The sequence below is a fragment of the Pongo abelii genome, chromosome 5 (assembly GCF_028885655.2).
Source record: "Pongo abelii isolate AG06213 chromosome 5, NHGRI_mPonAbe1-v2.0_pri, whole genome shotgun sequence".
Lineage (NCBI taxonomy): Eukaryota > Metazoa > Chordata > Mammalia > Primates > Hominidae > Pongo > Pongo abelii.
This window is the reverse complement of record NC_071990.2, coordinates 133615522-133630287: the sequence shown is the minus strand read 5'-3', so window position 1 is coordinate 133630287 and position 14766 is coordinate 133615522. Positions and strand designations below refer to the sequence as shown.

The following is a 14766-nucleotide window of genomic DNA, read 5'->3' as shown; positions in this document are numbered from 1 at the left end:
CTAGACTTTATCCTCTGGGCCATGGTAAGCCATTGAATAATTTTGACAGAAAACCAATTAAAAAAACTCAGAAAATAGAAATAGACCCACAGAGGATCCAAATATTGATACTTGCACTTATATAGAAATGTAAAGAGCCAAGAATAGCCAGAATATTCTTGAATAAGAGGAATACAGTTGGAGGACTTACTTTACCAGATATTAAGACATATTTTAAAGCAATAGTAGTAAAAGCAAAGTGTAATGATAGACAAATAGACCAATGAACACACTAGAGGCTGCAGAAATAAACTCACATTCATATGGATACTATAGATTTGATAAAGGTGGCACTGTACAGTAGAGGGGAATGTACTGTCTCTCAGTAAATGGTACTGGGGCATCTGGATATGCATATAGGGGAAAAAAAGAAACTTGACTCCTACCTTATATTGCACACAAAAATCAGTTCTAGGTATATTGCAGAGATCAATGTGAAAGGTAAAACATTAAAGCTTATAGAAGAAAACATAGGAAAATATCTTCTTGATTTGGGGACAGGCAAAGATTTCTTAAATAGGATCCATAAAGCACTAGCCTTAAAGGAAATCATTGATAAACGGAGTTACATGAAAATTCTAAACACAGATTATTAAGAGAGCACAAAGGTATACATATCTGCATATCTGCATCTATATCAATATCTATCTATCCCACAAGATCTTATATCTGGAATATATAAAGAACTCTTACAAGTCAGAGAACAGGTAGTGTGTTCAAATTTTTAGTTGAATAGGCACATTACAAAAATCAATATCTAAGAAACATATGAATATTTGATTATCTCATTGGTAACCAGGGAAATGCAAAGTAAAACTATAGTGAGATAGCACTAGACTGCCCCCATATTATGCAAACTTACATACCAAATGTAGACAAGGTTATAATACCAAATGTAGACAAGGTTACAATACCAAATGTAGACAAGGTTATAATACCAGATGTAGACAAGGTTATAGAGCCACTAGAATGCTCTCAAACACTGATGGTAGAAGCATAAATTGATACAACCAGCTTGGAGACTCTGGTAATCACCAAACTGGACGTAAAAGTACTCTGTGACCTAACAATTTCACTACTAGGTAGATTCCTAGTTTCTAGTTTTCTCAGCAGAAATGCATATATATCTGCACCAAAATAAACCTTTAGAGCATCATTATTTGTAATGGCCCCAGACTGGAAATTTCCCAATTCCCATTCTACCACCTATTTTAACAATAGAATGACTAAATAAATGATAGTATATTCATATAATGAAATACCACACAGTAATAATAATAAATATTCTGTAACTACATGCAAAAAAAACAGGAATAGTTTTACAAAAAAAAAAAAGAGTATATTCCACAAGATGTCATTTCACAAAATTAAAAGCAGGCAAAACTACTTTATGTTGTATTCAAGATAGTATTATCCTTGGGGGTAAGTAGGTACTGGAAGATGGCCAAAAAGGAAGTTTTATGGGTGCTGATAATATTCAGCTTTTTATCTGAGTAGTGGTTATGCAGGTATATTCAGTTGAGAAAATTAATGAAGCTGTATACATATACATACTTTTCTGTATATTTTACTTCAACATAAAGGTTAAAAAACACCTAAAACAGCCAGGCAAGTAAAGTACATAAGTGAATCATATTGGGTATAAGTAAATTACTGACAATATTTCTTACTATTGTTTGCTCTTAACAGAATCTTAGTCTTTTTTGACAGACATACTTGCATATTACACATCCAAGACTACTTTTTACTTTAAAATATGTACTAACTGTTAGCACCAACAGCATTGCTGAATCAAACAGAATACTAAGTGGAAGAAGTCAGATGTGGAATTACCATATAATTCCTTGTATACGCAGTTCAAAGTCAGGCAATACTATCTGTGGCATTAAAAGGCAGCTTGAGTAGTGTTTGTAATGGGACACAATAGGGAATTTTAGGATGCTGGTAATGTTCTCTTGATTGGGTGGTGATTACAAGAGGTTTTTTTTTACCTTGTTGGGTTATGTGCGGTGGCTCATACCTGTAATCCCAGCATTTTGGAAGGTTGGAATGGGAGAATTGCTTGAGCCCAGGAGTTCGAGATCAGCCTTGGCAATACAATAAGACTTTGTCTCTACTATAAGAGTAAGAGTTCATAAATATTAGGCCTTTATTAGGCTACATATTTATGGTTTATGTACCCTTCTGTATGCCAATAAAAACCACATTAAAACACAATTATGGAATATACCTTGTAAGAGAGTTGGTAAAGGATATAACATCACTTTTTTCTCATCATATAGAACTGAGAAAAAAGTTGGCAGAAAATAAAGGCAGAGCAACTGACCTGCTTAAAAGAATGCTTCTATGGCTGGGTGCAGTGGCTCACACCTGTAATCCCAGCACTTTGGAAGGTCAAGGCAGGAGGATCTCTTGAGGCCAGAGATGTGAGACCAGCCTGGCCAACATGGTAAAACCTCATGTCTACTACAATTACAAAAATTAGCCAGGTGTGATGGTGCATGCTTGTCATCCGAGCACTCAGGAGGCTAAGGCACAAAGATAGCTTGAACCCAGGGGGCAGAGGCTGTAGAAAGCTGAGATAGAGCCACTGCACTCCAGCTTGGGCAACAGAGCTAGACCCTGCCTCAGAAAAAAAAAAAAAAGAAAGAATCCTTCCAGGCCCACATCGTTGCGGGAAGTCAGGGACCCTGAACGGAGGGATCAGCTGAAGCCGTGGCAGAAGAACATAAATTGTGAAGATTTCATGGACATTTATTAGTTCCCAAAATTAATACTTTCATAATTTCTTACGCCTGTCTTTACTGCAATCTCTGAACATAAATTGTGAGGATTTCATGGACATTTATCATTTCCCCAATCAATACTCTTATAATTTCCTATGCCTGTCTTTACTTTAATCTCTTAATCCCGTCATCTTCATAAGCTGAGGATGTATGTCGCTTCAGGAGCCGGTGATGATTGAGTTATCTGCACAAATTGTTTGTAAAACATGGGTGTTTGAATAATATGAAATCTGGGCACCTTGAAAAGAACAAGATAACAGCAATTTTCAGGGAACAAGGGAGATAACCATAAGGTCTGACTGCCTGCGGGGTTGGGCAGAACAGAGTCATATTCTTTTCTTACAGAAAGTGAATAGGAGAAATATCTCTGAATTCTTTTTTCAGCAAGGAATAGCCTTGGGAAAAGAATGTATTTCCAGGGGGCGGTCTCTAAAATGGCCACTCTGAAAGTGTCTGTCTTATGCAGTTGAAGATAAGGGATGAAATACACCCTGATCGCCTGCAGTGCCCTTAGGCTTGCTAGGATTAGGAAATTCCAGCCTGGCAAATTCTAGTCAGACCGGTTGTCTGCTCTCGAACTCTGTTTCCTGTTAAGATGTTTATCAATGACAACGCATGCCCAACGGGACATGGAACCTCAACAGTAATTCTAATTTTGCCCTGGCCTTGTGATCTTGCTCTGCCCTTCTGCCCTTATGATATTTTATTGCCTTTGAAGCATGTGATCTCTGTGACCCATTCCCTATGCGTACACTCCCTCCCCTTTTGAAATCTGTAATAAAAATTGCTGGTTTTGTGGCTCAAGGGGCATCATGGAACCTGACGACATGTGATGTCACCCCGGAGGCCCAGCTGTAAAATTTATCTCTTTTGTACTCTTTCTCTTTATTTGTCAGACTGGCTGACACTTAGGGAAAATAGAAAAGAACCTATCTTGAAATATTGGGGGCTGGTTCCCCTGATACCATGTTATATCTATCATGCCTGTTCAAGGTCATCCACTGACACTTGACCAAGTGGACTTTAATAAAATGCACTCCCACTCACAATGGCAGAGTATCAGCCCAGACCATTTTTCTGAAGGAAATTCTGAGTTGTAAAGAACCTTTGAAAAATATCTATATGTAGAATAAACTCAAACTTTTACCATTAGGATTTTTTTCTAATTATTTGTAATCTGTTTCAAAACACTGAAAACATATTAGTGTGTACCCAAACAATTTTGTTTTCTAGCTGAACTTTCATCTTCAGAATCAGCTGTATAATATGGGCAAAGTTGCCAATATACTCTAAACATTTTGCTATAAGACTACAGCCTGAAATTCCAAAGAAATGTATATTGCAGCCTGGTTTGGTTGATTTTTATTCTTTTTCTAAATGAATGCTTTTCTTCTTGTTTGCTTGCTTTCATCCTTTGAGGGAGACTTGTAACTTGCCTCTAACTAAGCGTGCCCAGCATGAATTGTTACTCATAAGGTTAGTCTATGTGCTGGTCTTGCTTTTCAGCAGTCTACAGCATGGCAGAATCTTTTGGAACTATGCTTCACATAACCACAGATAATTTCCTTGCTTTGCCTCCTTGTGCTTGTCCTTCAGAGTGTGACAGCTGCCTAGTTGCCACCAGCCTATATCCTTCTCATATATCCACCCTAGAAGACAGTGCAACTAAGCTAGGGCAAGATACAGGGACGATGCACTTTTTGAAGCCCAAAGTTGATAGTTGAGGTCTTCTTTTTAAATTACTTTTAGTGGCCGGGTTCAGTGGCTCAAGCCTATAATCCCAGCACTTTGGGAGGCTGAGGTGGGAGGATCGCCTGAGGTCAGGAGTTTGAAACCAGCCTGACCAACATGATGAAACCCCATCTCTACTAAAAATACAAAAACTCACTTGGCATGGTGGCGGGTGCCTGTAATCCTAGCTACTTGGGAGGCTAAGGCACAAGAATCCCTTGAACCCGAGAGGCGGAGGTTTCAGTGAGCTCAGATGGTGCCACTGCACTCCAGCCTGGGCGACAAAGCAAGACTCTGTCTCAAAAAATAAATAAATAAAAAGTAAATTACTTTTTGTGTATCACTTATAAGTAATTTTCATAAGGCCTTTGCATAAAGGCTTCTTGTAAGCACAGCAAATCAAGCAATTGCACTGGTGCATGCTTCAAATACCTTGCCTGTTAGTTACTTGTGTCTGATGTTTCTTCTCTGGCAGGAGGGGGTCAACCAAGGACTGGAAGAGTTGAAAGGATAAAACCAAAGTAGCCATGATCACAAGTCATGTCCTGGAAGGATGTTAGAAGTTGAAGCTGGGGTGGCAAATCTGAAAGATGTTCTCAATCCAAGTGATGAAACAGAGAAAGGATGCTGAGACACGTAGATGACTCATAAAAAGGGAAATCAGAAATGAGGGGCGGGGAGGTAGACAATCAGAAGTGGTCTTTAGTTGATAATAGGTTGCTGCAAAAGTAATTGCTGGTTTTGCTTTTTTTTTTTTTTTTTTTTTTTTTCACCAACCTAAATAGCCTACAATGAGTTAGCATGACCTAAGAAAACATTGATGTCTGGTCTCCACCCAGACATACTAAATGAGATTCTTCAGAATGAGGGCCTAGAATCAATCTTCTTTGTAGCTTCCCAGATATTTCTGGTGCAGCTGGTCAGTGGAGCAACATTTGGGAACCACTGCTCTGGAAAAACCTGAGGACAGAATGGATCTCTCACTAGCTTTTTGCAAAACTCCAGCATAAGTTCAGTAGGAGATAATGGTGTTTAAAGGGGCTGGAGGTAGTTGAACAGGTTGTTAGTTATTCAGGAAAATGGCTTCCAGGAAGAATATTTGCTTCTCACACTGAAGAAGAGAAGCCAGTTTAGTGCAAATCTCCTGTTATAGGAATTAATCCAGAATGATGTCCGACTTGGGAACCTTTTTAGTAGATCATTTCCTCTCCATGGTAATATCAGATACATTTAGACAGCAAAAGGGAATGGCAGTATGCTGGCCCATCATAAGCTGAATATTTGATTTTATTTGGTTACTGTCACTGAAGATGATAATATTAGCATCTTCAACTAAAAAGAGAGAGGAAAAGAAACTAGTGTCAGGGGCAGCTGAGCTTATATCAGCTTATGGGGAGATAAACAGAAAGCCCAATCAGGAGCTCCGATGGTCAAAAAAGAGGAAGTAACTAAGTGTTTAATTCAGAAACAGAAGAAAGCACCAAGACTTGTTGAGCTAGCAGAGTCTTCAGCAAATCCCAAACGCCTCTTGGGATGACAAAACAACACAAAGTGCCTGAAGCAGGACACTAGCCTTGTTTACAGAGTGAGCCTGTGTGTCCTTGGCTCTCTTGCTTCCACAGCTGGCATTGTGTCTGTACTATTGTCCCATTCACTCAAACCAGAATTGAGGGAACTGAGGTAAGCCATTGCCCAGAGTGTTTCCTCAGTTCTTGAGGAATGTTTACTGAGGTGTGGTGTTTTTCAAAGTCTTTAATAAGTAGTACGCCATGTCCTCCGTACCTTTATTTTTCTAAATGTGTGGGGAGGACACTGTTTTCTGCTCCTTTGCCAGCATTCCAAAACATTTCTTGTTGCTGTGAATTCCATGCCATCTTCTGAAAGTGGACAGCATGACCAGTGCTTTGTACTGCAAGGCTATATTCAGGTTTTCCAAATAAGAGAATCTTGACTTTGTAGACAACCCAAAAACTAAGGCCCATCAAAGGTGTAAAATGGAAATCTTGAAAGCAGCAATATGTATAAGAAGAGTACAATTCATTTTTGCCTTCAGGACTGTGGGACAGAAACAAACAAAAAAATATTTTCTTTAATATCTTCTTCATGTCATTTTGATTCATCCTGAAATCAATTGCCGTCATTTAGGCAGACCACAAAACATTGTATTAGAAAGCAAATTTTAGGTTCAATGATATAAATATTTGTTTTTCTAATGTAAGCACTGAAACTTTTACTGATTTTACCACTGTGTACTAACCTCTGTTTAAATGTTCTCTTTTTGCAGAATAACTAGCCTAGTATGAAATTTTTACTCTTTGCCTACTAAGAAAATAAGGAAGTGCATTTATTTCATTTGGATGACAAGTAGACTATAAGACATAGGAGGAGAGAAGGAAAACCATTTTATTTTTATCTCTGTAAGTTAAGAGATGGAGGTTTATTAAAAATATGCAGGGAAGACATTTTTCAACTAACCAAAGAACAGTTTTCAGACTCTACCAAAATGCTCCCCAACTTTGAAGGATATGAGAAATTCTGACCTCTGTGAACCCAGGGTGCCCATGTTTTGAGAAGGACTACTTTGTACTCAGTTTGGGGGTTTTCAGAGCATCTCACACATGCATTCGTGTGTCATACTCCAAAATGGGGTGATATGGTACACTGCAATTTGCATGTTAGTAAGAATTAAAGTCAGAGCTGGACACAGTGGCCCACTCCTGTAATCCCAGCATTTTGGAAAGCCAAGGGGGGGTGGATCACTTGAGCCCAGGAGTTCAAGACCAGCCTGGCCAACATGGTGAAACCCTGTCTCTAATAAAAATACAAAAATTCGCCAGGCATGGTGGCACACGCTTGTAATCCCAGCTACTCAGGAGGCCGAGGCATGAGAATCGCTTGAACATGGGAGGTGGAAGTTGCAGTGAGCCAAGATCACACCACTGCACTCCAGCCCGGGTGACGGGGAAAGACTTTGTCTCAAAAAAAAAAAAAAATACAGTCGGGAAAAACATGAAATGGAAGGACACAAACAATTTCTGTAGGAACTATTATAGTCGAGGGGTTGGAGGCTTCATCAGACCACAAAGTATCTTTTTAGAAATCAAAGGTTGAGCACTGATTTTTTAAAAGAGATGATCCAATGGAAAGTGGATAATAAATAGCAAATTAAAGAAATTGCCTTAAAACAGGAAGACTGTAACTTTAGATCTTAAATATCAAAATGTGAAAATAAAGAAGAGAATTGTCTGTGATGAAAAAAGGTACTTTATAATTTTTCAAAAATTAGAGAATTAGGATAGATACAGAGATTTCAGGAAGGTAGTTTGCTATGAAAAAAGGATGCATTCAGCTGGGCACGGTGGCCCATGCCTGTAATCCCAGCACTTTGGGAGGCTGAGGCAGGTGGATCACAAAGTCAGGAGTTTGAGACCAGCCTGGCCAACATGGTGAAACCCCATCTCTAGAATCCCAGCACTTTGGGGGGCTGAGGCAGGTGGATCACAAAGTCAGGAGTTTGAGACCAGCCTGGCCAACATGGTGAAACCCCATCTCTAGTAAAGACACAAAAAATTAGCTGGGTGTGGTGGCGGGCACCTGTAATCCCAGCTACTTGGGAGGCTGAGGCAGGAGAATCGCTTGAACCTTGGAGGCAGAGGTTGCAGTGAGCCAAGATCACACCATAGCACTCCAGCCTGGGTGACATAGCAAGGCTCCATCTCAAGAAAAAAAAAAAAGAAAGAAAGAAAAAAGAAAAAAGGATGCATTCATTAGAAAGGCAAAACATTTTAAATGGCTCTATTTTTTGTAAGAGTTTAAAAATATACTCCTATATTAAATTAGCATCAGCAAGGCCATTTTATCTGTTAGTCACTGGAGACCAGTGCCAATAGATTGTAAGATTTTTAAAGTATTGGCTCCAAACCACAAACGCAAGCTGCAAAATGGAAATTAATAAATGTTTAATTAGCTATCTATAAAAATAACATTACATCAACTAGTCAGCTACAACTCTACTCTTATAATTGCAATATAAATTATATTTAATGTAGGATATGGGTGGATTTTAATTTGTTTGATATGTTATGCATGTGGGGTAGCCAAAAGTAAGAGCACAAGGGCTCAAAACAGCCCTGAATAACATCAATATGATCAAAATGGAAATCTGGGTTTTCCTAGAGACACTGGAGGTTAAATAATAAAAAGTAGGAGAATTGGAAATGTCAGTGTTAAGTACCAAAGCAGCAGGCAGGCCTGGGAGAAAATACTGCCACTCTCTTCCCCTCAGAACAATGAATACTGGCTGAAATCTTCACCTCCATTCATCCAGATGAAGGCACTGTTGTATAGATATCTCTTTCTTCTTTTTTTATTTTTTTGCTTTTAAAAGCATGTTTTCTCTAAAGTAGGTAAATATGCCATTAACATTTCATTGTGAATCCAGTTAGAAAGTCAATTAGCTACTATTCCCTGAGAGGTGATATCCTGAGGGTGGGTTGAGTGGTGGGGAGTGGGTGTGAAATTTAAATGTGAAGAAAGACCTGGTTCAGAGCAAGCCAGGACTGACAGGGATGTAATAATTAGGAATGACTAGGATATGAATATATTATATGGACGAGTTTAGTTTGGGACTAACCCCGGATTTAGGTATCTTCACCTGATCTTCCTGACTAAAGGAAAATGATCCACTTTTTATTATCCACTTATCACCCAACAAATATTGTGATACATCAGCTGATACCCTACCAACATAATCTATATTCAAGGGACATGATGGAGAAAGGCCAAAATGCTTTCCTTAAAGGACTTTCTTCTCTCCGTTGCTCTTCTCTCTCCACCACTGTATTAGTGCATTTTTCCACTGCTGATAAAGACATAACTGAGACTGGGTAATTTTAAAGAACCAGAGGTTTAAGGGACTCACAGTACCACGAGGCTGGGGAGGCCTCACAATCATGGTGGAAGAGCAAGGGATGTCTTACATGGCAGCAGGCAAGAGAGAGCTTGTGCAGGGAAACTCCCCTTTATAAAACCATCAGATTTCATGAGACTTATTCACTATCATGAGAACAGCATGGGAAAGACCTGCCCCCATGATTCAATTACTTCCCACTGGGTCCCTTCCATGACACATGGGAATTGTGGGAGCTACAATTCAGGGTGAGATTTGGGTGGGGACACAGCAAACCATATCAGCCACTTCACATAAACAGTTAATCTTTAGAAATTAAGCCAAAAGTTATGTAACTTGCTGGATCAGGAGCTGTAAAGCAAGCTAGAGCCTTGCAATGCTAAATCATACAGACTACCATGAAACAAATCATTTTTAGGTTTTTATTCATTGTTCATGAAGTTGCTTCTGAACCTCTTAACCAAGACAGAAAAAAAAATTAACCTAGGAGGTAAAGTAGGAACTAAAAGAGCCATGTATACAAAGCAGAGGTATGGGATACAGGGAAGAAAGTTGCTTAATTAACTTAACAAAATTAATTTTGATTTACCAATAACTCCTTGTGTTTGACTCTTTACATAACTGTCCTCAACTTGAAACTGTTCTGTTGATTTGAAAAGAAATCAGGATTGAAGTTGACAAGCATTTTAAATTTATTTTTCATTCTTGACTTTGAAAAGTTGATTACTTGGACAAGCTTTCTCCTATCACCCTAAAGTTTTCAGAAGCAGTTCTTTAATTAAACTTTATTCAAAAAAACCCCAAACCTGTCATTTCTCTTGGATGAATGAAGCCTTATGGTTTTCACTGGGAGAATACAGGGAAAATATTTTTTTTACATATAGTTTATGAAAATTTACTTAGTTTTAAATAAAATGAATACCTACCTGTTATAAACAAGTCAAATGGCATAGAAGGGAAAAGTGAAAAGTTTCCCTGCCCCCAGTTTCTCCATCCTTTTTAATCCTACCCCTTAAATGTACACAATTATTTCTTATGTTCTGTACCTTTATTTTCCATTGTTAAAGTGACAACACAGACTTCTGCTTCTGATAAAGGAGGAATACAGCCATACCCTATATAAATTAGTACAAAGTTTTTTCTTTCATACCCAATACTTTTCCTCTGAGTTGCATTTTTCTCCAGATGCTGAGGTACATCCTGTAACAGGCAGTGTTTGTCTATAGGTAACATAGTCATCTGTTTTGACTTAGCAACTGGGAATCAATCCCACAGGAATCCTGACATCTTTGCAAAAGATATGTGCAAGACAGTGTGGCATTATCCAAAACACTGAAATTTGGAAGCAACCTTGAATGTCCTACAATAGGTACAAGGCACATCTTCACTAAGCAGTCATGAAAATGATGAGATAAATTTATATGTGCTGATAGGGAAATATATTTTGTTTGATGAAAAACCAAGAAAAAAAAACTATTAAATGCCAAAAGCAATTACTGAATATGTATTGTATGATTACACACATATACAACACACACATGCAAAATGAACCTATTTTCTTATTGTTATTCCCAAACTTTTCTATGCATTTACATATATATGTAACATAAATACAGCATATATTATGAAATGAATATCAGAAGATAAAGGTAGTTAACCTTAGTACTAGGAAGAGTTGTTATATATATATTACACTCTTTTGATGAACCTGAGAGCGGCTTTCTTTTGTCCTTTAAGATTCATGAAGGCAGGGACTTTTATCTCTTTTTATTCACTGCTGATCCTTGCATCTGGAACACGGTGGGCTCTCAATCAAAATGTGTTGAATGAATGAGCAATCTTGTTCCTCCCACATTAGAAAAACTGCATATGTTAATAATTGATAGATTAGGCCCAAAATAAAGAGGAAAAAAATAGGACTCTAGCTATAAAAAGAAATTTTATTAAAAAAATTCTATACAAAGAAATTTAAAGGGGTCAGAATGGCGAAGAGATGGAGGGACCAATCTGCAGGGAGAGGAGGAGGAGGAGGAGGAGGAGGGGAAACCTAGGGGAGAGACTGTTCAGAGGAGGAGAGCAGAGAGCTGGTAATGCAGCACCCTCCTTTCTGGGTCTAAGCTCCGTTTTCCAAAGGGAAGACTTTCTATTAATAGGTTCTGAGTTCGCATTCTTACAATACTAAGAATAGCAAAAAAAAGGATGCCATAGTATTAGCAACTAGATTTAGAAAGATGACTTTGACATTGCAGGACAATTTCAATATTGGCAAAAAAAAACACGAAACAAAAACAAACAGTGGCCCCAAGAACCATGGTTTATATTTACATATGACCATTGATTCCAGCTGTTAGTGATCACTTCCTTCTTCCTCTTTTAATGCCAGATGACTATCTTTTGTTTTTGATTAAAGAACCTATGCCTGAATTATAATTGAAGAATTTATGACTTAAATTGGTTTAATTAAAATATATAGAAAAGGGCAGATATATATATGAATGAAACTCACCATAATACATTTCTGTTTTCTCTAATGGTTGTTGATTTAAAGTTTAATCTATTATTTATGAACAGATTCAATGTTCATCATTCATGAGGCATGAGGCTTCTCATAAGTCACTCTGTACTATGAATAATTAAACTTATAGAGTAGAAATCCATATGTGTGTGATCTCTTAGGGCTCTTTGGAGTTACTTCATTAACGATTGTTTAACTTTTTGAATCATGAGTTTTTATTCTCAGTAAACTCAGAGGTACAGGGCCTAAGTGACACCAAATTGTCTCACAAAGCCACAGAGTATTAAAGAATAAAAAGCTTACACTTTATAAAGACTAGCTACATTTAGTCATATTTAGCTACTAAGGTATACAAAAACTAAAGAAACAATATATTAGACATAGATTCTCTATGACTAAACCGAGTGTATGTTCCATTTACCTGGGACAGTTGCTACCGACTCCCATTGTCCTGGCACAATTCTTAAAAGAGTCCCCTTCGGAGTCTGTCCAAGTTGGAAAATAAGTTATATGGTTACCCTGTACTAAGGAAAGAAAATGGTTGGCCTTAGGCCAAGTTTCTGTCTTTTCTTCGTGTTAGTCAATTTCCATTTCATATCAAATTCTCAGAAGCCAGAATTCCAGGAGAATGATTGAAAGGATATCTGAACCTCCCCTAGGATATTGAGGAACACACACTAATTTGGACTACAACAAGGTCCCAGCTGTGATACAGCACAAACTCTCAGAACTCTTTGAGGTTGCACTTCTGTAGAAGAGACAGTTGCTTGCTGTTTGGGTTTCATATTGAAATAAGACAGTATGTGCTTCTCTCTCTGCCTCCCTTAAGTTCCCCTCATTAGGACAAACAGCATTATAACAAGGAAGCTGCTGTTTTGCTCCCTGCAAATCTTAATGGATAAACTAAAATTCCAGTGCAGTGTAATAATTTGAGCTTTTTCTTGAGATAGTTTTGATGTCCACAACAAAATTGACCCAATACTTTGATAAATGTAGAGTCTAAAAAACTTCAGTCCTATGTAGCTTTCAGCTTATCGCTCTAGTATTTCTTGTTCTATCATTGAATGAGCTCCCTTATCTGATATTCTTAAGAACCACTTGACATTCCCAGGCTTTTTTTCTATTTTGTAATCATTTTCTAGTTCCAATTTGTTATTTTTATGTTATTAACTAAAACACTTCAATTAAGTCGGGGCATCTATTTAAAGGCAACAAGGAAGTTAACTGAATTGGAATGTGCCATAAATAATAGCTTTGCATTTTTAAAGAGTTATGGTAGTAGTGATGGATAGTTTTTTGGATTTTTATGTTTTACTTTGTCTGCTTAAGCTATGGCTATTATCATGGCTCTCTGATACAGTGTGCTGGAAAGCAATCTCTTCCTTTTCACAAGCATCAGTAAGCAGCTATTTTGCACAAATATTTAGACATTCTTTGAGTTAAAATGGCATTGTTGTATTAATACCCTTGTAGAATGTTAATCTTGGCATTTTAGATTTCAATCATAATTTGTTAAAAAAATTAACTCCTACTTTATTTCCCTTTACAAATATGTTCTCCATTTATTTGATTACAAGTGTCTTCATATACCATTCTAACTTCGAATGGACCAAATTCTCCCCTGCCCACATTCTTCCTGGCTATTGGAAGCATCTTGCCTCTGCAGCCTTTGTATGGTCATCTTTGATAATCTCACCTCTACAGTGAACCTGGCTTCTGGCCGTCTGTGCCTGAGCTTCCCCTTCTGTGTGGCCCTTCTGTTCTCTTCCCTCCATTGATCCTAAACTCATAGGTGAATATGACAGTTTGATATCCTTCCTCAAAGCTGTAATAGCAAGGTGCCCAAATATGACCCAGCTTGAATAAGGACACTTTGTTTTAATGTGAGGTCTTCTCAGAAGAGCTTCCCATACATCCTTGTACTGGTTAATTACCCCACAGAAGCCAGTCTAATAGGGAAGGAGAGATGGTGACAGCTTAGCAACAACGGTCATAGCCCTGCCCTTAGGAGAGCTGTTGTGTAGAAATGCCCTCTCAGTCCAGATCTTGAGGCACAATTCCCAGGCTTCTGTCTTCATTTTGGTATTGCTGATTTCTTTTGTCTTTAATTTGAAACTGGAACCTTAAGCCCTGGCTATAGTCTCAAATTCTACAGTGGACTAACAATAAGTCTACAAACTGCCCCCAGCCATCTCCTCAGACTCAAAACCTTACTGCCTTATCCACACTGGCCTGCTATTACAGACCTCTGATTTCCATTTATATTCAAGACTCACACCAATGAAAAGAAAGCTTTCTGTTTCTAGAATCTTCCATCTGCTTCAATCTCTAGCATAATCTTCTCAAGCCATTTATGACTGCTGAAGCTCTTAAACTTGCTCTTTTTGTGCAGACTTCTCCCATGGCAGCCTCCAGTATTATCCTAAAATATGGATATGGGAAAAAAGAAAAATTAGAAAATGCCTAGTTCTCATTATTCTTTTCCCTGCCTACTAATCTCTGGTGGCTCCCTCAAATGATCAGCAAATGGATTGCTTTGGTAGACAAGATTCCTTAAAATCTTATTCCAAACAAACTTTTCAATTGCATTTGATAACTATCCCAATTTGTCCATGCCTCCTAAGTCCTAATTAAGCAAGACAACTAAAATGACTCCCCCAACTTAGCAGGGGTTTCAATATCTTCATGCTATTACTTGTCTCTTTCATTGGTCTGGAAATGCTTTCTTCTCATGTTTCATCTTGCAAACTCTATTCACTCTCTACAGACCTACTGAATTATCATCT

The 14766-nt window shown here is 37.9% G+C and overlaps 1 long non-coding RNA gene across 3 annotated transcripts in view; it reads right to left on the bottom strand.

Moving 5' to 3' along the window:
* Positions 1-3522: 3522 nt before the first annotated feature.
* The window catches only part of LOC112133718 (uncharacterized), a 114333-nt gene continuing 103089 nt past the window's right edge, over positions 3523-14766 (bottom strand). Inside the window, exons 6-7 of one of the 3 annotated variants that reach the window (XR_010140348.1) lie at positions 12402-14402; positions 3523-6611 (exon numbers count right to left, since the gene is read on the bottom strand). This is a non-coding gene — a long non-coding RNA (uncharacterized LOC112133718). Of the gene's footprint in view, positions 6612-8646; positions 14403-14766 lie in introns of those variants that run through there. The other 2 variants (XR_010140349.1, XR_010140347.1) reach the window with 2 other exon arrangements.